The 25,771-nt window shown below is 42.7% G+C and overlaps 1 long non-coding RNA gene across 2 annotated transcripts; it reads left to right on the top strand.

Annotated features, from left to right (window-relative positions):
• The first annotated feature begins 784 nt into the window (after nucleotides 1-784).
• Gm36392 lies at nucleotides 785-24,767 on the top strand. 2 transcript variants are annotated; one of them, XR_876919.2, is made up of 4 exons: nucleotides 785-1,004; nucleotides 5,233-5,272; nucleotides 6,366-6,506; nucleotides 24,584-24,767. It is a non-coding gene; the product is annotated as a predicted gene, 36392 (long non-coding RNA). The 2 variants fall into 2 exon arrangements; XR_385723.2 differs by lacking the exon at nucleotides 5,233-5,272.
• Nucleotides 24,768-25,771: the final 1,004 nt, after the last annotated feature.

Raw genomic sequence — 25,771 nt, 5'->3', positions numbered from 1 at the left:
CGGGGGCCAGATTGTGGTTCCTGAAATGTTTGGGTTTTTTTTGTCATTTCCTGCACACTGTCACCATTGGAGAGCTTTATGTAATACAGACAGCTTGTGAAGGCAGTGGATAGTCTATAGGACTTGACAGAGTCACCTTCTGCTGAGGTTTTGGGAACACAGGTGCTCTGCTTAGCAGGATGTCAGAAGGAAAGTGCAGAGGTAAACAATCAGCAGAAACTCTCCCAGGTTCTTCTGAAGGTAACGCTGAGGATAATTGCCTTGTATTCTCAACAGAAGTAAAAGGGATGAATATATATATATATATAAAATCTAAGGCATGAGTGTACTTTGAGCAGTGCCTGGAATACATTATTTTTGATATTTTAACTTTTGCTTTCCCCCCCTGCTTTCTATACGAGGCTTGCCGAAGAACAATAGGAGTGTGTTTAATAATTCATCCAGAGACCATCGAAAAGAGAAAGGTGCATCTCATGATAAGGACATCAAAAGACAGGACAAAACTGCCCCGTTCCTACTGAAAAGACACATTCAGTTTTCTTTTTCTTTGTGTCTTGAAATTTTCTGACCAAGAAGTCTAAGATTCTGGGAGCAGCATCCTTCAGCTTTGAGAGCTTTATTCCCATTTGGAGTTTAAAATTAAGATCTTTATATAATTCTGTCCTCTAGTGAGGGAGAGGAGGGAAAGAGAGGGGGAGGAATGGAGGTCGCTGCTGCTGCAAAGGTCATTTCCCCTGTGTGCTTTCTATTGTGATGTCAGCTGGCAGCAAGCTTGCCTCGGGAATCGGCACTGTGGGTGGCATCAGTACAGATTCACCGCACAGTCTTAAGTGCATGGCTGGGTACTCCAAGCCCAGTTCTGACATCTGAATCTGAAATGGCAGCCGTGTCAGGATGAGTTTGTGTTATAGAGACCCAATTCCAGTTTTAAAACCGCTGACTCAGAAATGGATGTAGCCCCGCAACAATCAATCATGCCACTGAGGTTCTTCGAAGAAGAAGAGGTAGGGATCTAATTGGTTGCTAGTTTCCAAGTAGGTTATGGCATGCATGCCCTTTCAAAGATGGCTGCCTTCAGAAGCACACGATGAGGCCGGGAGTTCAACAAACAAAATGAGAAAAACCAAAGCAACGCGACCCACAAATGTTATGGAGAAGGTGGCACAGGGGTTTGTGCCTTGGCAAAGCCCTGCTTTCCACCAATGATGTTAATGGAAACGCCATGCACCTAGTGAGAAAACTGCCATGAAGAGAACTGCAGAATAATTCATTAGTGTGCACCACTTCCATCTACACAAGGACTTCGGATATTGGAATACTGGGGAAAGACTAGAATTTAATAGAACATTTAAAAATTATCCCAAGTTTGCAGAAACAGAGAACAGGATAGAGCAGACAAGGAGGGCGAGAAAACTTCAGAGATACCAATGGTAAAAATACACCTGGACAGCCTATGGAACATGTTCCGGAAGTGCTGAGAGCTGACTGCTGGCTCGGCGCTGTAAGGCTGTGAGGCTGTCTGTTTAAAGTTGGGGTGTTGCTGTGCCCAAGGCTGTATGCCTCGGATTCCAGTACTCCGAGAAGGAGCAAGAGTCCCCCGCTTCCCAGGCTGTGCTGTGCCCGCAGACTTTGTCTCACAGAGACTCAAACACAAACTAATACTGGGGTAAAGTAAAGTTATTTTTTCCCACATAAATAAAACAGTTTATGACTGGCAGAAAAAGAACCAAAGTTGAGGGACCCCCCAAACCCTAGAAAGTCAAGAAAAACTAAGCTATTTCCATCCAGTACCCCAAGTCTCATCCTAGAAGAAGGATCCAATACACCATAAGAGCTAGAGGGGATATAGAAGGAGGGGTGCTGTGAAGAGCCATCCTTGGGCCACAGCTTGGATGTGACACACACACACATGAACTCACAGCATCCCATGGTGACCTACCTGCACAGAACCAAGCAGTCAAATCTAGCATGGAGGGAAGGGGGGATTTCAGGCCCTGTGGGAACACTATCAAGACAATGGCATATGGTGAATGATGCTTCAGGGAACAGTCAAAGAGGATCCAGAAAAAAAAAAAAGATGGATGGTCTTTAATCTCAGGTGCATTTTGTTTCCCTTGGACACGATTTTGTGTCCCCGGATGGCAAACATTTATGTTGTGAGAAATATTAAAAATGAACCACCAAGTTCCCACACTCCAAGGCTAGCCCCATTCAGCAACTGATTGCAGTCTTCCCAGCTCTGGTTCACTGCCTCAGTGGTGCCTGTACGCTCTTAGCCATAATCCCCCTGTGGTGGGTGGTCCCACCTTCTAGCAACTCAGTAAAACCAAGCTCTTGAAGCTAATAATTGACCAGTCAGATTTTTATATCAATAAATTCTCAATTCACAAGATGCCCATACAATACTTTTTATGCCAATTGATAATGATACAAGCTGCTCACCTTAGATAAGTTACCCCAATTATTTTATCCCTATATAATATCGTATCTACCTGTGGCTATTCAAAGCCATGCTGGTTCTGATTCATCCTGTCCGCTGTCCATCTTGAGTCCTCTCTCCCTCCTGAGCCACTCTCTGTCCCTGCAACTCTTAGCCCCTCCTCCTTTTTCCCTGTCCAATCACAGGCCTCCTACTGCACTAGTATTTTAATGTAATTAGACAGGGAAAATCCTGCCACACATTTACATTCATTTATAAGATATATTTATTCCTCTAGGATGTCAGAACACAGCTATAAAACCCAATCTGGTCAGTGACCCCTAAATCTAGATTTGGCCTTCTGCTTTGTTTTTGGGCTTTCCCAGAAATAATGTATGTGGCAGTCAATTGTGTTTAAATTGGTGTGTCCTGTCCTGAGAAAGGGCTGTTCTGTTAACATTTAGTATGTTCTTACTAACATTTATTTACATGTCTTTCTGATCATGTTTTTCTGAACTTAAACCTTCTTTGGGCCATTTCTTTCTTTGTTACATTCATGTATAAAAGTATACTGAAACTGAAGTAAAGTTGTCGACAATATTAGACTATATCCACCCCATTCTTCAAGGTCCTCAAATCCCAGGTCACAAGATTGGATCTGCATTAGTCAGTGAGAGCCAAAAGAACCCCACTCTCAACTAAAGAGGTATAGGCAGTTGATTGGCAGTATAGGGGCGGTTCTTGTGATAAGATTCAATTCCCCAATTGGTTTTTGATCTATCAGTAAAGAAAGCCATAGGCCAATTGCTGGGCTAAAGGGTACAGGCAGGACTTCAGTGTCCCTGAAGGAAAAGGGAAATGCAAGGGAAAAGGAGAAAGTTCTTCAGGCTTCTGATGGAGTAAAGTTGACCAGATATGTGAGGTCTCAGATGGAGTCACAGGCTGTGGACACTCGTAAAGACAGGGGGTTGAGGATATAATTAGCAACTGAAGTTTAGGGCAGGTGAGAGGAGCAGAGTTAAAAATATTGCTAAAGGCATGTTTTTTTTCTAGGCAGGAGTTGTAGAATCCAGCAATAGTGTCCAAAGACAAGTTGAAAAGGAACAAGTGTGTGTGTGTGTGAGTGTGTGTGTGTGTGTGTGTGTGTGTGTGTGTGTGTCTTTTATCCTTGAAGTCAAGGGAAGCTGGGTAGGGGCTGATAGCATGGCCCATTCTTGGAGCTTAGGTGGGATAGTAGAAGCTACACACAACAGATGACTACTATGAGAAAGAAAGCCACTGTTCTTTGAAGAATGCCCACTATCAGGTTGGTTGCCCACACCCCAGTGGGCAATACACATCCACAGCCTTACGTTTGTCAGTAGTGCTGACTGGACCCCGAGGGTCATAAAAAACCAAAACAAAAAAAAGGATGATTTGAATTTTGGGGTGAAACACTGAGCCATGGAGAGGAGAGCTGTGGGCAGAGAATGGAAGGGCTGATGCAATTAAGATACATTGTATACATATATATATATATATATATATATATATATATATATATATATATATATATAAAGTAAACAAAGAGACTGATCCCTGTAGCATGTAAAGGTTTAGGTTGCTGGCCTTTATAACAGCTGCTGAACATTCTTAACTATTGAGTTTCTGAAGTGTCTGTATTTGCATCCCTTTTCATCCTTGTATGGGTCTCCTCTGTCTCCCCATGATGAATCTCCTCTGAGTTATGCTGTTGCATTCATCCTTTTCAAAGAACCAGCTTCTGTCATTGATGACTCGTGTCTGTTTTCTACTTCATTAATTATGTCTTTCATCTTTACAATTATCACCCTCCCTTGTAATTCTGTTAGTAAGGGATGGGTCTGAAAAGGCCCTGTTCAATGGCTGAGAACTGTTTCTATGGCCATGTAGAGTCTGTGGACAGAGAACTTGAGTACAAGAGGGATGTCATGGAGGGACACCAGCATAGAAGTGTGTTTAGGCTCATTTTGGTCTTAGGAGACCTTTACACTCTGTAGAATTATTTTGGCCTTAAACAAAGTGTTCTTTAAATAAGATATTACACATAGATACATTCACATGCACACACAGAGATCAGACACACAGATGAAAAAGAGATGAGATGGAAATGAGAGAGAGAGAGAGAGAGAGATGTGTGTGTGTGTGTGTGTGTGAGAGAGAGAGAGAGAGAGAGAGAGAGAGAGAGAGTCATCTGTAGAGCATTGGTTCCAGAGACATTCTGATCTATGTTTACCAGATCAGAAGATGTCATTATGCAAATTATACCTCATTTACATATATACCTATGTAAATTTTCCTAGCTTCCTTAAATCACCTCTGGATCACTCATATACCTAACACAATGTAAATACTTTTCAGAGGTGTCCTGTATTGCTTGGGGCATGATGACAAGAAAGAAATCATACCTGGTCATTACAAACAACTTCTTTCCAAATATTTTTGATTTGCAGTTATTAAGATCTGCAAATGTGAAACCCACATATATACTGAAAGTTGACTGTATAAACTCACTCTCTATAGTGTGTGCATTCAAGTGTGTGTGTCTTTCTGTTGATCCGTCACTCTGTCTAATGAATGGTTGGTGTTAACTGGAATGAGTCTAGAATTACCTGGTACCTGGGTTCTGGGAGATGAGTTTGATTGTGTTGATTGACCTGAGAAGACTTGTCTTGATCATGGACAGGAACATTCTCCAGGCAGATAGTCCTGGAGTATAAAATAATGAAAATGAGCTGATCGTTGGCACCCACACATCCTTTTCTTCTTTCTATTTATGAATGGAATGCGACTAGCTGCTTCAAGCTCATGTGCCTCAACTGCTTCATCATGACTGTGAGTCAGAATAAAGCTTCCTTCCTATGTACCTCTGTCAGGCATGTTACCATACACATACAAAAAATCCAATGCGCATAATCATATTTACATATTTGTATCATACTAATTTCATTCTATCATGGTGCACTCCCGTGTATCTTCATTGTACTAGAAATTAAAGCTGATGTGTATTTGGTTATTCATGCACATGAGGGTGCCTGTAGAAACCAGAAGAGTGCATGGGATCCCTTGGAACTGGAGTTACAGGTGATTTTAGGACACTTGACATGGGTGCTGGGGACAAAACTCTTGTCCTTTGGAAGAACATGGAGTCCTTTTACCCAAGCTGCTACATCCTTAAACAGAATACTCAAGCAAATTACCCACTCGTTTTATACTAAGAGTATAATAGAACACCTTTAGAGAAAAGCTTGGTTGTAAATGTAAAATTATTAAAATAAATATCTCTTCATTCATGAATGGACTGGAGGATCTTATATTAAAGAATAAGGAAGAAAATCTGTGGCCACAGATTTTTGAGAAAGAGAGATGAGGGTTTATAGTTCTCAAAGGAAATAAACCCGACAACAATAAATTTAATCTACCAGGTCGTAGTAAAGTAAGACACCAGTGTTTGACTGTGTCTCCAGCTCTTAGGGAATTTTTCAGATCTGTAAAATATTAACATCGATGCCTTCTATGAAATAGAAATCATAATGCTTTTTTTTTCTGTAGTGAATATAAAATGAGATGATCTATATGGGTACCTAACATAGTTCTCAGAGCAAAGCAAGTGTTCAGTAAATATTAGATGTTTTGGGCGTTGTTGCATAAGAAGTGCCATGGATTGTACAAGCAGTTACAGAGCTGACCCCGAAATAAAAAAAGCATCGGTGGTCTGTTAAGGAAAAGATTAACAAGAGCACATATACAGCCTCTTTGTATTTTCATAAACTACAAAATTTACCACCAATTTCTGCAAGCATGTTCACAAGGTGTTAACATTAAACATTATAAGATATTAATAATTAATAAATGTACCATGTCATTCCTAATGATTTTGTGTCTTCTGCTTTTTCCCCCTCTCCCCCCCCCCCAACATTTTCCTTAGGAACTGCAGTGTACCATATCCTGGCTGACACCAGAGGGCACCATAGGACTCTTGTGTGTTTCTTCTGTTGCTAAAGGCATTGATGTCTAGGGACCTGAAGTGGGCAAAAGTCCTCAATCCAGAAACCAAAATGACCCAACAGTAAGTTTCCTGATGAAAACTAAATTAGCAAACAAATATCTGTGTGTCTAAAGCTATTGACTCAGATAAGAATATTTTTTATCATCATCATCATCATAATCTCAGCTGACTGATCATGGTTGAGAAGTTCATGGTGTGCTAGAGAGCTGAAAGTAACATGCCTCTAGGGACCATGCAGATGTGGGAGGGGCTCCGTGTTAGCTCTCACTTCCTCAAACAAGTGGTCCAACAGCTGGAGCCTCTGCCTTGTTCATCTTCCCATCAGTCAGCTTCCAGATTCCCTTACCTTATCTTGGAATGGTCCAGACTCCAAGGCACAGCTGTGGAGGACACAACTGAAGAAGAGGCTTCTGGCTTATGACACCTCACATGGAGACTTCTCATCAGTAGAGGTGTCCTTGTGCATGTGGCAGCCACAGGACCAAGAAGACACTCATTGGCACTACAACACCAGATGTCTGAGGGGAAAGCTGTCAATGAGTCCCTATGGTGTGAAGTAGACAGCAGCATTCAAGGATAAGGGTGGCACCGTCTGAGCCTGATGTGCTATGCTGTATCATGGAACAACAAGCGTTGGCCTAAACAGTAAGGGAGTGGCCAAGATGGAAAGGGGCAAGAGGTTACTTTTCTTATTATAAAGAAAATACATAACAAAAGCAAGAAAAAGGGGAAGAAGGAAGGAGGAAGGAAGGAATGTGGAAGTAATGTGGAAGGAAGAAGGAACAAAGGGAGAGAGGGGGGAAGGGAGAGAGGGAGGAAGAGAGGGAGGGAGGGAGGGAGGGAGGGAGGGAGGGAGGGAGGAAAAGAGACAGTGGAGAGAGCATCTGGATATCTCACACCTTGAAGTCCCTCTTTCCAAGGAGTTTGTGGTGGCAGCAGTCTGCAGTGGCTGCTGACATTTCGTCTACAGTCAGAAATCAGAGAATAATTAGGCCCGGTGCTCAGCTAACCTTTCCCCATTCATTCCATCCAACAGAGTAGAACCGCCCACATTTAAGGTGTCTTCCAACCTCTGCTGACTCATTCTTGAAACTCCACCACAGACATGCCCGGAGGTCTGTTTCCTAGTTGATTATAGGTCTTGTCACACCAACAGTCTGAACCACCACAGGAGGCTAGCTCCCCAGGGCTGGAAGCCACCTCCTTGACATGACTGTAGACAATATTTCTGCGCTCCTGCTTCCTAAAGTCCCTCACATTGCATAGGACACATCCTAAAGATGTCACTAAGGCACTGTCATGGGGGATAGAACAGATGTCCTGAGCTATGGAATCCCCCTCATTCTCCAAGTGCGTTTAGATCAAATCACAAATCACAACACACACACACACACACACACACACACACACACACACGCATGCGCACGCACATGCACACACAGAGCCACATGAGGGAGGACAGAAGGTGACAACCACAAACTAATCTATTGGAGGCTGTCACTCTACACCTTGCTGTTATGTTTACTCATCTTCTTCTCAGAACACTAGGTACCAGTTTAAGACAAAGAGTGAAACGCAATACCAAGGCCCAGTTTGGGCCATAGTGTTTTCACCACTGCAGAGGGAGTTCCACCACTCCCTGCAGAACTTGGTCGGTCAGTTTAGTCAGTAGAGGCAGAGGATACAGACAACATTTTGGATGCACTGTTCTCTGGTCATTTGCCATAATTTGCTGGCGATGCCAGTGGACAGTGCTTAGAGAGCCTTGAGTAAGGCCATCTGCATCGTGACCCAAACAACCCATTGCTCCCTGGAATAACAAATCCAAACGCTAGCTAGGAATTTAAAATGGCCACTTGTTACTTGAACTGCTAATCCCAATACCAGTGTTGATTTTACTTATGTTTTTTTTAGTATTTAATAGTTTGTTTATATTATATATTTATATACAATGTAAAATTTACATATTTCAAAATATATTTAATATTTTAGTATCTATTTTTAATAACACCCACTTTTCAGCACCACACTGACTCGTATCGGCTTTTCTGTATTCATGTCCCAAGCCTCATATGCTGGTGCACATCTGTAATCTAGTTGTGCTGGTACACACCTGTAAACTGGGTGTGGTGACTCATACCTGTAATACAGCTGTGGGGTCTCACATCGTAATATTAGTGTGGTGTTGCACACCTGTGATCTAGGTGTGGTGGATGATACCTGTAATCTAGGTGTGGTGGCTCACACCTGAGATCTAGGTATGGTGGCTCATACCTGAGATCTAGGAGGTATGGTGGCTCACACCTGTGATCTAGGATGTGTGGTGACTCACACCTGTGATCTAGGAGGTGTGGTGGCTCACACCTGAGATCTAGGAGGTGTGGTGGCTCACACCTGAGATCTAGGAGGTGTGGTGGCTCACACCTGAGATCTAGGAGGTGTGGTGGCTCACACCTGAGATCTAGGAGGTGTGGTGGCTCACACCTGTGATCTAGAAGGTGTGGTGGCTCACACCTGTGATCTAGGTGTGGTGGCTCACACCTGTGATCAAGGTGTGGTGGTTCACACCTGTCATCTAGGTGTGTCGGTGCACACCTGTAATCACAACACTCAGATTATTGAAGCAGAAAGAGTGTAAGTTTGGCATCTATGTTACAAAAAAATAATTGAGTGAAGACTGGGAATCTAGCCCTTGAAGTAAAGTGTCTGCTGCTCAAGACATAGTCTGGGTTCAGGTCTCCCCCACCCATGTAAAATCCAGGTGTGGCTATGTATCTGTAAGCCTAGGCCAATGCAGAGACTGCTCACTTGCCAGCAAGTCTAGCCAACAAAGAGCTCCAGGCTCAGTGAGAAACTGCCTCAGAAAGAATGAAATGAGATAGAGCATAATAGCAGAAGGAAGACAGTGCTGGCCTCTGCCCTGTGTACTTACAATCATACATAAATACGCACATCACATAGCACTACAGAGAAAAAGTAAAATCAAATGTAGAAGAACGGATGTCTTCTTCTGGGGTCACTCAGAAGGTCACAGTAACACATTCTCATACCAGCTTATGGTTGGATTCATAAGACTGCCCTAGAGCTACACACAAACACGGTTACGTGCAGACACTCATAAGCAGTAGGGAGCCCTCAGTTCCTTTGCTTCTCCCAGTAACAGTCACTGACCTGTATGTAGCTGGCTGTAACACGGGACTTGGTGGGAACAGAAGTATCGTTGGGCAAAGCTTGTCTTTCTCCCCATCCGTTTACTTGTTGGGCATGTGCTACAGCCGACGTGTGGAAGTTTCTCTACTTCCACCATGCAAGTCCCAAGGATCAAGCCCAAGTCATCAGGCATGGAGGTAGGGACTTTTGCCCAGAGCCATCTCACTGACACTTGCTGAGTTTTGATGTGTTCTTTTTTTGTTCACTCACACCTTTGACAGTACAAAGTCTCGTGGTTTGTGGGCTTATTTTGTGCAGTCACGTTTCCTGTGACTTTATTCTGAGTACCTTTTATTCTTTAAGCAGTATACCTTCCCAGCATAGGTGGTTTTTCATCACGGTCTTCATTATGCCTTTCCACAAACACTCAAGATGCTGCAACCATTACAAAATAAAGGGAGATGTTAATGTTTTTAAATGCCAGGTATGTCCTGGGTTGACAGTGCCATCTCTGCCCATGCAGTAACAGCCAGTTCTTCAGAAGGCTAGGGCTGTTTGTGATGATGGTAATCTCGACTGAGAGGTGTTGCTGACACCATTATTTCCTAAAAGACACGGAAAGACCCAGGATCTTTATGTTCAGAGACAATTCCATTTGTTGTATCATTTCTTTGATGTTGCCAGAAATCACTGGGCTGTGAGAAGCAGAGAGAAAATTCATAGTCCACAGAAAAGACATTTTTCCCCTTCAACAAAGCAGGAATATAACATCTGGGTGGCACTTCCTGCTTGAGGAGCTGGGCACACACGGAGGCCGACAGTGAGAGCTGTCACAAAGACCATCATGGTTCTGAGTCTCCTATTCGGGCTCTTTCACCGCTTTCCTTATCAATAAAAGGTTCCCAAAATTTATTTTTCATTGAGCAAAACCAAACCAAACCAAACCAAACCAAAACAAAGAAACCCCCAAGCTTTGGGTGCTGTTTCCTGGTTTCACTAAATATGTGTAATGTTAACATAGCAATATCCACACTGCCTCTGTGGCTCTGATGAATCACTGCCAGAATTTAATTGGAACCTACACATGGAAAAGACTTCTGGCTGTCTATAAATAATCACAACTCAGCGGAAATGTAGCTGCTATGGAAATAGTTATAGCAAATAAGAGCTTCTTTTCGAAACCTGCAAAGTGGTTTTGCTTTGGTTTCTCTCTTTATCTCTTCTTCACCCCCTCATCAGCTCTTCCTGTGGACTCATGTCTCCGCAACCCTGAATTATCCAGAACTATCTCTGTTACCTAGAGCTACCCTTTGATCTAGGTTTGTCATTCTGACCATATGAATCTTGAGAACTATTCTTCAATATTAGTCTATAATACCTTTGTTTTCAAAAAAAACTATTATAAGTGGTTGGTAGCTTTGCTTTCAGTATCATATTAATTTAAGGGGCCAGAGAATACTCAGATTCTAAATAATACTCTTTGCCTTCTCAGGAGTACGCACATACCATTCACCTTCATGACACTTGATATCACGGGCCACATCAGATCTCTCGCGTATCTATTTAATGCTGAAAGGGTTAAGAGATACTTTTCAAAAGCCTCATGACTCAAATGTTTGCATGACATGAGAACCTGAGCCTACTACATTATATGGGCTTCTCCTCTTCCCAGATGGGGACATTTCAGAGCGTACTAGCTTTTTGCCAGGAAGAAAGTTGTTCCACAGTATGATGACATATCAACATGCAAATTCTTACCAGGGGCTCTGACAAGACCCTGACTTTGCTGGGAATTGAATGTAAGTGTCTGCCCTTGGTGGAGTTGTTCGGAGAGGTTGTGGAATCTTTAGGTAGGACCTAGCTGGAGGAAATGGGTCACTAGGGAGTAGACATTGACGGTTAGCTAACTTGCCCACTGCTTCTACTAGAGCTCTCTGCATCCCATCCGTTGTCAAGATAAAGCAAGCCAGACCACAGATCTCCAGCACCATGCATTCCCACCATGCTGGAACAATGCTCCGGAAAACCGTGAGCCAGAATAAACCCTTCCTACCAGGCATTTTGTCAATGTGATATGAGATAACCCTATAATATCCACAGGTAAAGTGATAAGATGGAGACAGAAAGAGGCAGAACCCCAAGCAAACACGGAGAGAAGTGGGCTTCCGAGTAAGAAAAGATGGGCAACTCTTCCCTCACAGAATGTTTACTGCAGCAAGCAGGACCCCTGAGAAGTGCCCAGGAATGCGGGTTTGCTTTGTGTTCTTGGAGATGAAGCAAGTGAGTTCAGTTTGGGTGCTTCTTGCTGTTGGTGGTAGGGACCCTTATGAAAGGCACAGGTGACTAGGAAGAGAGCTATATGCTCTACTGTAGAATGAAAACAATAATCCAGAGAGAAGCAACTTGCTTAGATAAAGAAGGTCCACAGTTCTCAACCTCGTCTTGCCATGGCCTCATTTAATTTCTCTGGGTGTTGTCAGCACATCAGGTGGACAGGGGGGATTCTGGGGCCTGCAATGTGCAGGCAACAGAGCTAGTGGAACGCTTTTCTGAAGGAACTCAGCTTTTTCTCAGTGCAAACACTGAATTTTGCTTGTGGATGTTGAAGTCCTGACAGCCAGCCTCTCAGAATGCAGCAGTGTTATAAAGGTTATCAAGGGAAACAGAGATCTTGGACGGGGCCTCCTAAGCCACTATCACCTTTACAGAAGGCAGAGATCTGGGTGTGGTCATGTAGCATGCAGACCTTTTGAGGACACTTGAAACCACAGCCACCTAAGAGACATGGAGGGGCCTTGGGGAAATCACTTTGTTTAGATCATTGCTCCTTTGTCATCTGGCCTCTGGAGCAATGAGAAAGGACATTTCTGTGGCAACATAGGTGGTGGTGCTTTGCTGTGTCAGGCTGAAAAGGCTAGCACAATAGAAACATATTACTTTGTGTCTGCATGCTCAGGGTGATGTGATTGTTGGGAAGAGAGCCGCCCACAGGACTGTGACGTAAAGGGTGTCTTGATCTGCAGGACCCTGTGACCAATGGGTCCCTCAGCATCCTGCCATTCATGTAGGTCTCTGTTTTGTAATGGGTTCAAGGAGCCTTAAAAGAGGAGTGCTCTTATGATAATCTCTCAGGACCTTCAGCCTGTTCCTTGACAACATACATTTCCTTGCTGGAGCCTTCTGGACTCCAAAGCATCATATATTTAAAAGATGACTGGCCAAGGCTAGTGACTGAGCATATACCAGAGTTGCCTGCGAGTTTTGTTGAAGTTGTTGAAAACACAGGTTTCTGGCCCCATTTCCAGCATATTGCTAGTAAACATAGAATAGGACCTGAGATTACCTTTCTAATACATCCCCCAGCTAACATTGGTGCCCTGGTCCAGGGGCTTATAGCTTTAGGATCAGTCTTGGAAGGGATTGGAAGACAAGAAAACACAGCATTAATGATTTCACTTCTCTAATGCCAGGCCTGATCATCTTTGCGCAAGTGCTGATTTTAAGTAAGGAGAGGCAGATGCTAGGCTAAAGAGGATCATCTGTGGTATCTTGCCGAGATGAATTTTTTTTCAAATGAAGCTGCTGAAGAAACCAGCTACAACCAGTAAGGAGATAACCTTAAATGCTGCAACAGACAAGAGCTTCATTTTATGACTAATAATCAATAATAATGCAAAATGTCTCTTAGTACAAGGGACAGCTTTCAGGACCCCTGAGGATTGCAAATTCCAAAGTCATGCTATTCCTTTATATACAAATACAATGGCATGGAATCTGCGGGTGACCTGTGAGCCTTCTTCAGTATACTTTTAGACCATCTCCCATCACTTCTAGTTCCTGTTACAATGTAGCCAGTAGAATTCTTGTTACAATGTAACTAATAGATACTTGTTCCTCTACATTACTTAGCTGTTACAACATCCACCACCACAACATGGTGCTGATGATCAGACCTAGGGCTCTGCATATTTTAAGCTGTACTCTACCAACTAAACTTAATCCCCAGCCCTAGAGTATGCCTTGTTATTACATCAGGAACCATGAAATCTGGAACACAGAGGCTGTCCTGGCTATGGCATCCACATTTTATTAACTCTTTCTTTTTTCTTTATGAATATTAATATCCCTGAAAATTCTCAAAGGAAAGGGAAGTGTGTGTCTATTACAGTGGTCTGTAAGTTAATGATCATCATTCAATGCAGGCCAAGCGTGTATTCCTCCACTTAGAAGTAGTGAACTTACAGCGAGTGACAAGAAATGCCTACAAGAGTGGAATCCCATTACAGTGAAATTAAAGGGCTTTTTCAGTGCATTGTGCTTTGTAAGAACTTTGTTATATCAGTTTCTATTTGAGTGACTATTGATTATAACTTGTAAAGTATTTTCTCTCAAAATATCTCAGTCAATTATGAAAGTCTTTGCTACAAGAGAGTAGAATCAATTTGTGAAGTACTTGTGTTAAGTGGGTATTGAGAAGAGTGATGGCTGTCCCTTTCTTCTCTCTCCCTTCACTGAACTTTACAGGCAGTGTGAAGAATAGGGGCATGCCTCTAAGCACACAGCAAGGGAGCCATCACTGATCTAAGGCTTTTCAATTATAGCTCAATGTCCTTCACTAACAAGCAAAAGAGAAATAGAGCAAAATCAAGGAAGTTGGGAACTGGATAGTATTCCTGTGTTGTCCAACAACAACAACAACAGCAACAGCAACAGCAACAGCAACAGCAACAGCAACAGCAACAGCAACAGCAACAGCAACAACAACAACAACAGGATTAGCATCATAGGAATCAGAAACAAGTGCAGCTTCTAGCACTTCTGTGGCAAAATTTTCAGACCTTCCCTTTAGGGACTGCAGTTGACCACATGACTTACCATCAAAGACTCCTGGGTGCTGGTTTCCCGTTCTTACATTTAAGGCTTTGCAAGCTTGTGTTGGGGTTTACCTATAGACTGATAATTTATCATTGATAATTTAAACCAGATATGGCATCCAGCAGACACTGTGCCTGCTGTCGAGGGTATTCATAAGGGTGTACATGCCAAGTGGTCTCTAGTGGTTTTCAAAAAATACTTGCTACCCATCGTACTTCCCAATATTCTGTGGACAGCCTCTGGGGAATTAAACAAGTTGTTCAACCTTGTCACCCACATTAAGGGTCTCACCTGGGGTCAGTGGTCACTGCCCTGGATTGACAACCTTCACTTTTGTCAATTCGGTCATTATTCCTGCTCCAGTGCTCAAGTACTTAACAGGGTATATCAGGCTTAATTCATTTAAAAGAGACCTTTGCTTTGCAGGCCTTGATCATTCTTAAAATCGAGGGGAAACATGCCTAGCATTGAATTTACTGCATTAACAGCCCCATGATGCTGAGCACAGTTTTATTGTTCAACCCTACCACTGGTCTTGATAGCATTTCCAGCATCCTCAGCTAGAATTCCGAATCCATTTTATTAACCTTCCCCATTCTATCTTCCTCAGCCACCACTCACCCCTAATCCATTCACCACCCTTGCAAATGTGCTTGATCTAATCTTGTCTCAGACCCAGAGTCATGTAGTGCCTGTTCTTCTTGTGACTGGTCAATGCCACTGAGCATATACATCCTAAAGGTTCACCCGCGCTGTAGCTCAGACCAAATCTCCTGAAATGTTGAGCTATACTCTACCATAGGTTGTTCATCCATACCTCTGTCTACAGACGCTTCAGTTATCTACCTTTGGCTATTCAATAATGTTGTTATGAAGAGATATATTTCTAAACTGTCAAGTTAATAGACCAAAGAAAAATGATCTGTGATCATAGCCTTTCAGAACAAAGTCAAGGGAAGGAATAGGACATGGAGGTGATCGCTGGCTGTCATTTATACCAAGCCCCACCTCTTTCCCCCTCCATGCTAAAATGTCTACATTCTTGCCTTGTATTCTTCAGTTGACAAACTGCAAGGTGGGGCAGTGCCTCTTTGTAACTGGATTTGCTCTCTATCTGTGTAATCATGTCACAAAGCATGAAAGTAAAGTAATATTGAGATATGCAGAAATAACTCCATCTAATAATTTGTAACCTCTGAGAACAAACCACACCTTCCTTGCTGTAATTTTTTTTTTCAGTACTGGGAGCTAACTTCTGGTAAATGCTAAGTAAATGCTTTGCTATTGAGCTACATCCATGTCGGGAATGTGGAAGTGAACTCTGTGAAGGAAAAAGTGGGGTGGAGAATAAGGCGCTAGATCTAAGATGGCTCCCGGAACATAGATAAAACAGCAAAAGGGAGTCAAGGCCAGGGCAGTGCATGCTTCAGTCTTCATGGAAGTCCTAAGAGGTGATGATACCCTCCCTCACCCCCAACACACACACACACACACACACACACACACACACACACACACACACACACACACTCACTCTTTCTGCTTTCTGAGTTATCTCATCAGGTAGGGCTTTCATTGGGACACAGTGATGGAGTGGCAAGATAAAATTGGCTGAGGATTTAGGAGCTTGGGATTGGCGCAAACCCTGTATATAAGCTTATGTTCTGGGCAATAAACTTAGATCTGCACCCAGATGCTCCAGATGTCTCCAGATGTCTCCAGAGTCTGATCTCCTCGGATCCATCTCGTGATCGGTTGCCTCTCATCTCTCATCCTCAGTCCTGTTCCCAGGTATCCACAGACTATTTTGTATTCCTATTTCCTGACAGGGTCTCACTAGGTTTCATATGTTTGCTTCAGCTACTCTGTAGCCACGGCAGGCCTTGGACTTGCCATCTTCTGAAGTATCTAAGGCTATAGGCCTGTTCTACCACACCTGGCTACTATGTAATTTTTATTTCTACAATTCCTTCCTACTTATAAGTTATATAAATGCTTCTCAAGTTTTAAGACTACGAAAGGAGAGTTTTTAAATAAGTGATTTTTAAGCTATTCTTTGACTTGGTTTATTATTATTGATAGCAACAAAAGGTTCTTGCCTCTGTCTTTAAGGTTACTCTGGAAAACATGTACTTCTAATCACTTCATACCTGCTACCATAAAATGTATTATGACTGCATGTATCCTAACAAAAATAAAGGTTGGTGCTGGCTAGCACTTCCCCAGCTGCCTGTCTCTCTGCAGCTATTGACAAATATGTTTCCCTGTGACTTTTAGCCAAAAGCTATTTCCTTTCATTTGATAGGGTCAGCATACACTGTCACACCTCCATAAAGTTCCTATGACCCAGTTAATGACTGAGGAAAAACTCTGGCCTGCTTCTGGACAACACACTGGTACTGCTTAAAGGTTGGGGGAGACAGAAAGCTATCCTGACTCCAAGGTGACCCAAGGGATGCTGATGAAGGGAAGTCTAGTGTGGCAGGACTTCAAACAGTGCAACAGTTGTTCTGTTTGCCTGAAATGAGAGATGCCTGGAGTTGTACCTCTGCATTTATCATTTATTTAATGTACACCAGTCAGTTTGAACATGCACAGAATGTAATGATGTCTCTGTGTCACATCACATCTTATCAAGGGAGAATTCATTTCCATGCAGGCAAATGACTTAGTTTCTGCATTCCAGTCATTCCCTGTCCACAGCTCTTCCCAATGGGCCATGAATGCTGTGAGCCTACAGCAGGTGATGACAGTGGGTGGCTTCTGTCCTGGGAGGGGCAGGCTCATCACAGGCTTGCTTGTCTTCCTTGCCTTAAATGCAGCCTCTACACAAAACCACTACCTGGGGACTTCCGAATGGATTTTCAACATCATGGTGCTTCATACCATCTGCCAGGGGGCTCATATTTATAAAATTCACTGATTTCTGTCGACAGAACAGCTGGCCACATAGAACTATGGGATGGACAACTGTAGCTGTAGGGTCACACTATGGAAGCTGAAGCAACAAACTCTACAAATGATGTCTTCCTAGAATTTCCAGCCAGGATGTGTTGATCTCGCTCCCATGGCCAGCCTTGATATGCAATAACCAAGGGGGATAAATGTGCAAAGCTCCTCTTACTATTACCGCAATAACTTAGTGATGTAAATTTCTCTAGTGGTAGCTACAGTGTGGGGCCCTGGAGCATCCTGATAGCTGATATACCTACACAAGCTGTTGACTAGAAAATGTGATTTCTTCTATATCTTAAGTCAGAAGCATTTTGCTTTCAAATGACAGTGCTAGCATGTTACCATCAACATACTCAGTGCTGGTATGGATATGGGAGAGGTTGCTACTAGCCTTGTGAACTATGCATTCAGACCCTACAGACAAAGAAGGAAGCGACCACAGAACTGTTAGCTCTTACTAGTAGGGGAATTGCTACTACAATAGTGTGGGTAATTTCCCAGCTCTGTAATGAAAAGGGAAGTCACCTTGATAGTGTTGAGCGAGATGGCTCCTGGGCTATGCCTTTTGAGAACAAGGCTTGAGTTACCAACCAGAAACATAACAACAAGCAGGCAATGAACCTGCTAAAGTGAAGGGAAAAATGGAATATGGAATCTTCTTTTTCTTTAGTTTTCTCTCTTCTTCTAGCAGAGAATTGGGTGGGACTCAGCTCTGAAAGGATGCATCCCTCAAGAATAGAGCCGCCTTTCCTCTTTATGCAATGTTGCTGTGTCTCATGTGTTCTAGAGTCCCACCCTGTTCAGCATGATGCTGCCACACTTTCCTATGAAAATTAAGTAGAGTTTAAGGGGTGCGTGTAGGCGACAAGTTGACATGGACTCTGATTCTTTTTTGGTTTGTTTATTCAAATGATGTCACCTTGGTCAAGCTGGACTTATTTTCTCAGAAGATATGGATCTGTAAGACTCTGAATTAGACCTTGCCAAAACAAACAAACAAAATGAAGCAAAACCAAAAACTGTTTGCAGAAGATAGAAGAAAAGTCAAGAAGGCCACTGGATGAGCTATGAAGACGTGGATTCTGAGGTGTGGTGGGACCAGGTTTTCTTGTCTCCGTAGCCGCCATTTTTCTAACTAGTGGCCACATGCGCCGACAGAGCCCCAAATCTTACACTGTACACTCAGGGCTGACCTGTGGAGATCAGAGCTGTACAGAAACAGTACACTGTACCTGAGCCTTTTGTTGACAGTCTCGTCACCATGGTGATGCCTGCCCCAGCCTGACTCCTCAAGAAGAAGATGCCTTCTCTTGGATGACAAATGACTTCCTGGACCTTCTCATTTCACAAGGAGTCTCACTGGGACTTGAGGCCCTGTTGCATTGTGAAGCTTCTTGACTCGCTCAGTTCATAGTGTTTTCTAGAGTGAAGTTCCTAGTAGCTTGAAGTGTCAGTTTGACCCAGCCTAGAGTTCTCAAAGAAACAAGTTTCAATTGAGGAGTTTCCCAGGTTTAGACTGGCCTGTAGGCCTGGCCTTGGAGGATTGCTTGACTGTCAATTAATGCAGAAGGGTCCAGCCCACTGTTGTAGCACCATCCCTAGGCAAGTGGTCTGAGAGGTAAAGGACAGCTAGCCAAACACGAGTGACGTAGCAGGCAGCAGTACTCCATGGTTTCTGCCCCAAGTTTCTGCTTGATTTCCCGCCCTGACTTTCCTCAATGAAGAACTGTAACTTGTACAATGAAATCAATCAATTACCCTATAATTGGCCTTGTGAAAAGCGTTTTACCATAGTAACAGAAAGGGAGTTGGCCTTGTAAAAAGAAGTTTTACCATAGTAACAGAAAGGGAGTTAGAGTCGTGGCTATAGTGGATTCAAAATGCTATAGAAACCACATAAAGAGATCTCCAAGTGAAGAGAGAAAGAGAGAACAGCCTACCCCAGGAAACCTGGACAGTGGACAGTAGTTATAATGCCCTCATTGGCTAACAGTACTAAATAGGCGGCATTTTATGAGCACATTTATGCCAGACAACTGGTACGGTGTGATTAATAACATTTGTTCTTTGAAAAACCTTCTCAGGTAGGGATCCTTATCTACTTTCCAAGTTAAGAAATTTGTTTGAAAATATTTTTAGATTTTTTTCCCCATAAAATTTATTTTGGTCACATCCCTTTCCTTTCCCTAACTCCTCCCATATCTGATCCACCTCCTTATCCACTTCTCTCTCTCTCTCCCTCCCTCCCTCAAAAAAATTAAGAAAATTGGCAGGAAAAGAAAAAAGAAACCATAACAGACAATAAAGTGCCATTCTTAACCAGGAAGCAGTTTTCAATCGACACCTGCTGGAACAGGCTAAATCAGTGTCACTGGGAGCATCAACCACACTGCAGGTCTGGCCCCAGGCTCACACAACACTGCAGGTCTGGCCCCAGGCTCACACAACACTGCAGGTCTGGCCCCAGGCTCACACAACACTGCAGGTCTGGCCCCAGGCTCACACAACACTGCAGGTCTGGCCCCAGGCTCACACAACACTGCAGGTCTGGCCCCAGGCTCACACAACACTGCAGGTCTGGCCCTGTGCTCACATAACACAGGACTCCATGTGCTTTGTAAACTTTTTTTTGTTTTGTTTTGGTATTTTTGTCCTGTTGGGTTTGTTTGTTTGTTTGTTTTCTTTTCTAACTGCAGCTGTTTTGAAAAATGCACATTCTTGCACCTGAAAAAATGTTCAACATCCTTAATCATCAGGGAAATGCAAATCAAAACAACCCTGAGATTCCACCTCACACCAGTCAGAATGGCTAAGATCAAAAATTCAGGTGACAGCAGATGCTGGCGTGGATGTGGAGAAAGAGGAACACTCCTCCATTGTTGGTGGGATTGCAGGCTTGTACAACCACTCTGGAAATCAGTCTGGCGGTTCCTCAGAAAATTGGACATAGTACTACCGGAGGATCCAGCAATACCTCTCCTGGGCATATATCCAGAAGTTGCCCCAACTGGTAAGAAGGACACATGCTCCACTATGTTCATAGCAGCCTTATTTATAATAGCCAGAAGCTGGAAAGAACCCAGATGCCCCTCAACAGAGGAATGGATACAGAAAATGTGGTACATCTACACAATGGAGTACTACTCAGCTATTAAAAAGAATGAATTTATGAAATTCCTAGCCAAATGGATGGACCTGGAGGGCATCATCCTGAGTGAGGTAACACATTCACAAAGGAACTCACACAATATGTACTCACTGATAAGTGGATATTAGCCCCAAACCTAGGATTCCCAAGATATAAGGTACAATTTGCTAAACACATGAAACTCAAGAAGAATGAAGACTGAAGTGTGGACACTATGCCCCTCCTTAGAATTGGGAACAAAACACCCATGGAAGGAGTTACAGAGACAAAGTTTGGAGCTGAGATGAAAGGATGGACCATGTAGAGACTGCCATATCCAGGGATCCACCCCATAATCAGCATCCAAACGCTGACACCATTGCATACCCTAGCAAGATTTTATTGAAAGGACCCAGATGTAGCTATCTCTTGTGAGACTATGCCGGGGCCTAGCAAACACAGAAGTGGATGCTCACAGTCAGCTAATGGATGGATCACAGGGCTCCCAATGGAGGAGCTAGAGAAAGTAGCCAAGCAGCTAAAGGGATCTGCAACCCTATAGGTGGAACAACATTATGAACTAACCAGTACCCCGGAGCTCTTGACTCTAGCTGCATATGTATCAAAAGATGGCCTAGTCGGCCATCACTGGAAAGAGAGGCCCATTGGACATGCAAACTTTGTATGCCCCAGTACAGGGGAACACCAGGGCCAAAAAGGGGGAGTGGGCGGGTAGGGGAGTGGGGGTGGGTGGGTATGGGGGACTTTTGGTATAGCATTGGAAATGTAAATGAGTTAAATACCTAATAAAAAATGGAAAAAAAAAGAAAAATGCACATTCTTAATGACAACTATTCTCTCTTTATAAATGCCACATATTAGAACTGCTACTGTGTAGCAGTGTCCCCCCCCCCCCCCCGCTCGAATATATTGCCTATTTCAAGGCTAAGGTGTACTACCAGTTACTAAGTTCATTCGTTGAGATTGAGTCCTTATGTATGTGTAGGTGCAGGAGCTCGTAGTGTCCTGGTGTTTGTGCATGGATGTGTCTGTGTACGTGAGAGTGGAGGACAGGCACAGGTGCCATCCTCGGGAACGCTGTTCACCCACCTGCTTTGGGTCCCTTAGTGTGATGGAGTTAACCTACTGGGTCACACAGGCTGTCCAGCAGGCCCAGAGACCCTTGTCTCCTTGGCTCTGGGGTACATATGCACACCACCGGCACCAACATTTGTATTAGGGTTCTGGGGATCAGACTCAGGTCCTTGTTGTGATTATGGGGCAAGCACTTTATTGACTGGGTAATCTGCCTGGCACAATACATTCATTCTTAAACCTTAGTTATAAAACTCATAACGTTTATGATAAATGTGTGCTGTTTAAAGTGGACAAATGAGAGGAACAGTCGGGGGCATGTAGCTGAAGTTAGTGTTTGCAGTTAAGAGAAATTGGCAAAGTTTTTCAAAGGACATCTATCCATGCTCCCAGGACGTGGCCTAGCTACACAGATAACTTCATAGAATCTTTATTGTTGCTAGAAATAATTGAGAAAGGAGGCACACTTGATTATTTAAATCTCATTTTACAATAAATAGTAATAATAATAACAATAATAATAATAATAAATAATAGTGGAGGTAGCTTACAACACATTGAAACAGGTATTTTTCCACATTAAGTTGTGTTTATACCTACTCACCAGTAGGGGGAGAGAGAGGCAGGGAAATCAGAAAGTGTGAACAAACACCAAATATCAAAAATAATAAAATAAGACAACTGAATATATCCTAGTCATTTAGGGATAAAAGCATAAGAAAGCAATTTTACAGAAATCAGTCTGCAAATGAGGTGTCGGTATATTTCAAATACTCTTCAATTCAATACGCTTTTGAATTGCTTGCTTTGCTGGAGCTTGAGTGTCCCAACACAATGAAGCAAGATTGGGCAATGGTCAGTGCAGATGCTCAGGAAAGATTAAACAAGGTAGTTGGGTTTTAATATAAATTAGCCTATTTGTTCTTTGTCAGTGGTGACATTACCAATGTTTTCATGCCAATAGACTTTGTCTTAAACCATTTACTGTGGCTGAAGCGAACCAGGATGGAAGGAAATACTAACGATACATTTAAATGATTTTCCCACAGGCATAATTCAGTATGTTGCAACCCGTGCTGCAGTCGTTGATTTGCTAATTTTTCGGGCAGGGTGAAACTTGCTTTGGCTGTCAGGGAGAAACAGAGACTAGTGCTGAAGAGCAAGCCAGGGGAAATCTATTTCATTCCAGGTGTGTGAACATCTGGTTCCACTCTGAGATCTTTAGACACTGGCAAATCCTCCCTTAAGAATACTCCCAGCATGGTGGATTGCATCTGAATGTGGCGGATCATAGCAATAGTCCCAGGACTTGGGAAGCTGTGACAGGTTGCATAGGAGGCCAGCCTGGGCTTCTCAGTGAGAGCAAGAACTTGTTATAAAAATCAAGCAGCAAATTCACAAAAATCAGTAATCATCAGAACAAATACAAAAACAAATTCCCTTTGGGAATTATTTTGATAATTTCTGTATATGAGGGATCCTGTATATGCAAATTGAGGATCTTAGTTACAGAATGAATTAGCTCTATTGTACTTAAATTTAATTATGCAAATCTAGTTGAAAGTCGATTCCGGTGCTCATGGCTTTGATGTTTGTTTAGTACCCTCATTTTTTCTTCTCAACCCCTTGTTTTATTAGTCTTTGTGTTGAAGTCCAGAGCCTCTGAAGCACATGGCTTTCCATTTTTGACTGTAATATTCACTGTAAATAGGTATAATGAAAATATAAGCCATTTGTTATAAAAGCAAACTGCAATATAGGAACTATTGAATCTGTCATCACTCTTCCCGTGTGTGCTTTTGGCAGTACACATGAAGTCACGTTCGTTCTCAAGCGTGGACTGCCACCCAACGATGCAAATTTATGTTTTGGGATTGGTCGATTTTCAAGTTACTATCCTGCCAGTTCCACTGAGGGTGCGAAGCGAAGCTTTCATCACTATGCTGCGCGACTTCATCTCTAAAGTACCTGCACTTGCAGAACTCAACGCATGCTTCACAGTCCAGTGGCCCATTCACAGCACGCATGCGTGAACAGGACCGCCTTACCCCACGACCATCGCAACTCAAAATCCTTGGAATCCTTCCAGTGGCGTTTTCTGTGACTCGATTCCCAACTCTACTACAAGTCTAGGCCAAGGCCTAATCAGTACCTGATACTCCTCGGCGTCAGACCTTCTGGTAAATTCTAGATTCCAGTGCGTGCCACGGTACTTCTCAACCACTTCCTCTTTCAGCAGTCTTCAAGATGGTAAAGAGTGGGTACCGATCAGAAGACACAGGGTTAGATTACTCACTCTGAGATCCAACCCCAAATTTTATCTCCTTTTGTTCATGAATTTGTGTGCTAGCAGATGTTGGGCCATGGAGGAGCCATTGAGAGTTCAAACCCTTATTGCTGCTAAACTTGGGCTTGCTAACCCATTGGACTGAAATCAATGAGTGAGACAGCCCGAGACACTTGCCGGTCACCGCGATTTTGGTGGCTGGAAAAGATTGCTTTTCCAAGCCTCCATTTCCGAGTTTATCATTCAGTACAGCCTTTCACAAATGGAATTTTAAATTTCTTTCCAAAAGACCATGGTAGCATTGCTAAGTAATTATATATATCAACTCATTATGTAAATCAACTTAATTAACATTTTAAGGCATGCCATATTTTACGAAACCATTAGATTTTCTAAAGTTGTGCTGGGTTAAAAGTTGTCACACATCAGCTTGTATTATTTTTAGCTTATAGCTCCAACGAAGACTAAAGTAAGTTTGTCCCCCCCCCCCCCCATTTATACCATTTGAGGTCTTTGGTTTTACTAGGATTTGATACTTTCATTGAAGATGTTTCAAACTTAAAGGCTAGCCAGATGCTCTATTCAATTTATTTGTTAAGTGTTAGGTTTAATTGCCACTGACTTAATCAAGGCTGGCTTTTGTTTCAGACAGTGGGAGACATTTATCACCACACTTCTGACTTAGTCAGAGGACACTGTAAAAACAGAAGGAAGTCGCTCCGCCAGTGACCAACACCATGGGAGAGGAGGAGTGAGAATGTTGAGAACATGAGCTTTAATCGTGATTTCGATCTTCATCAGCAGACAACAAGTAGCTAGTCAATTTATTATCTATTTGAAGATAAATATCTAACTTAGGAAAGCTGTTAATAACACGGATATATATATATATATATATATATAGAGAGAGAGAGAGAGAGAGAGAGAAAGAGGCTGGGAAATACCAAGTTTGCTCAAGTGCTGTGGGACAGGGCTCACTTGGGCTGCTTTATCAGGCTGCAGAATCTAGGCTATATATAGATAGATAGATATAGATATAGATATAGACATAGACATAGACATATATATTTATATATATATATAAAACCATGTTATTAACAGCTTTCCTAAGTTACTCTTTGATCTCTTTTAGCTTATTAGTATTAATATAATACTGTTTTTCTACAGCGGTCATTCTGGACAAGACTCATAAATCAAGAAATGTTCTCAGGCATGAAGCCGAAATGAAATTAAGAATATAAGTGGGAGAAACAGCCCGATCCAATAAACACTCTCAAGTCATGTTTAGTGTTGCTGACACTTGGAACCTTGTGGTTACATAAGCAGAGGAATTAGCATTTAGTCATCAGCTCCGTCCCTGCCGTCTTCCTAGCTTTCACGAGTAGCACTGTTTCACTGTTCACAGACACCATTCAGGATGCTGCTATCCAGTTCAGTAATATTCACCATTTCTAAGTTTTAAACCTCTGGCCAATAACTGTGGCCCTTCAAAAAAAAGTTATCAATGACTCCGACAGTATAACTTTAATTAATAATACCTATTGAACTTTATCTGAAATTGGGAATGTCTTCACGAGTCCCACATTCATGAATTTGCAAAAAGAATGAGCACAGTTGAGTTTTTGCTTGTCTGTTCAATGCACTTAAAAGGTCCCAAAGAACTGAGTAATTATATGGAGGATTCCTACACAGAGAAACTAAGACACTTTTTCTTACACTGACAGTCTTTGTGTCGGAAAAAATAATTTTTGGCTTTATATCTCTCCTTGCAGCTTCCAGGTAAACAAAATACTAAGCTGTGTTTTTACTGCATTGTTCTGGCAGAGTCGCTTTTCA

The sequence above is a fragment of the Mus musculus genome, chromosome 17 (assembly GCF_000001635.26).
Source record: "Mus musculus strain C57BL/6J chromosome 17, GRCm38.p6 C57BL/6J".
NCBI lineage: Eukaryota > Metazoa > Chordata > Mammalia > Rodentia > Muridae > Mus > Mus musculus.
This window is presented reverse-complemented; position numbering and strand designations above follow the sequence as displayed.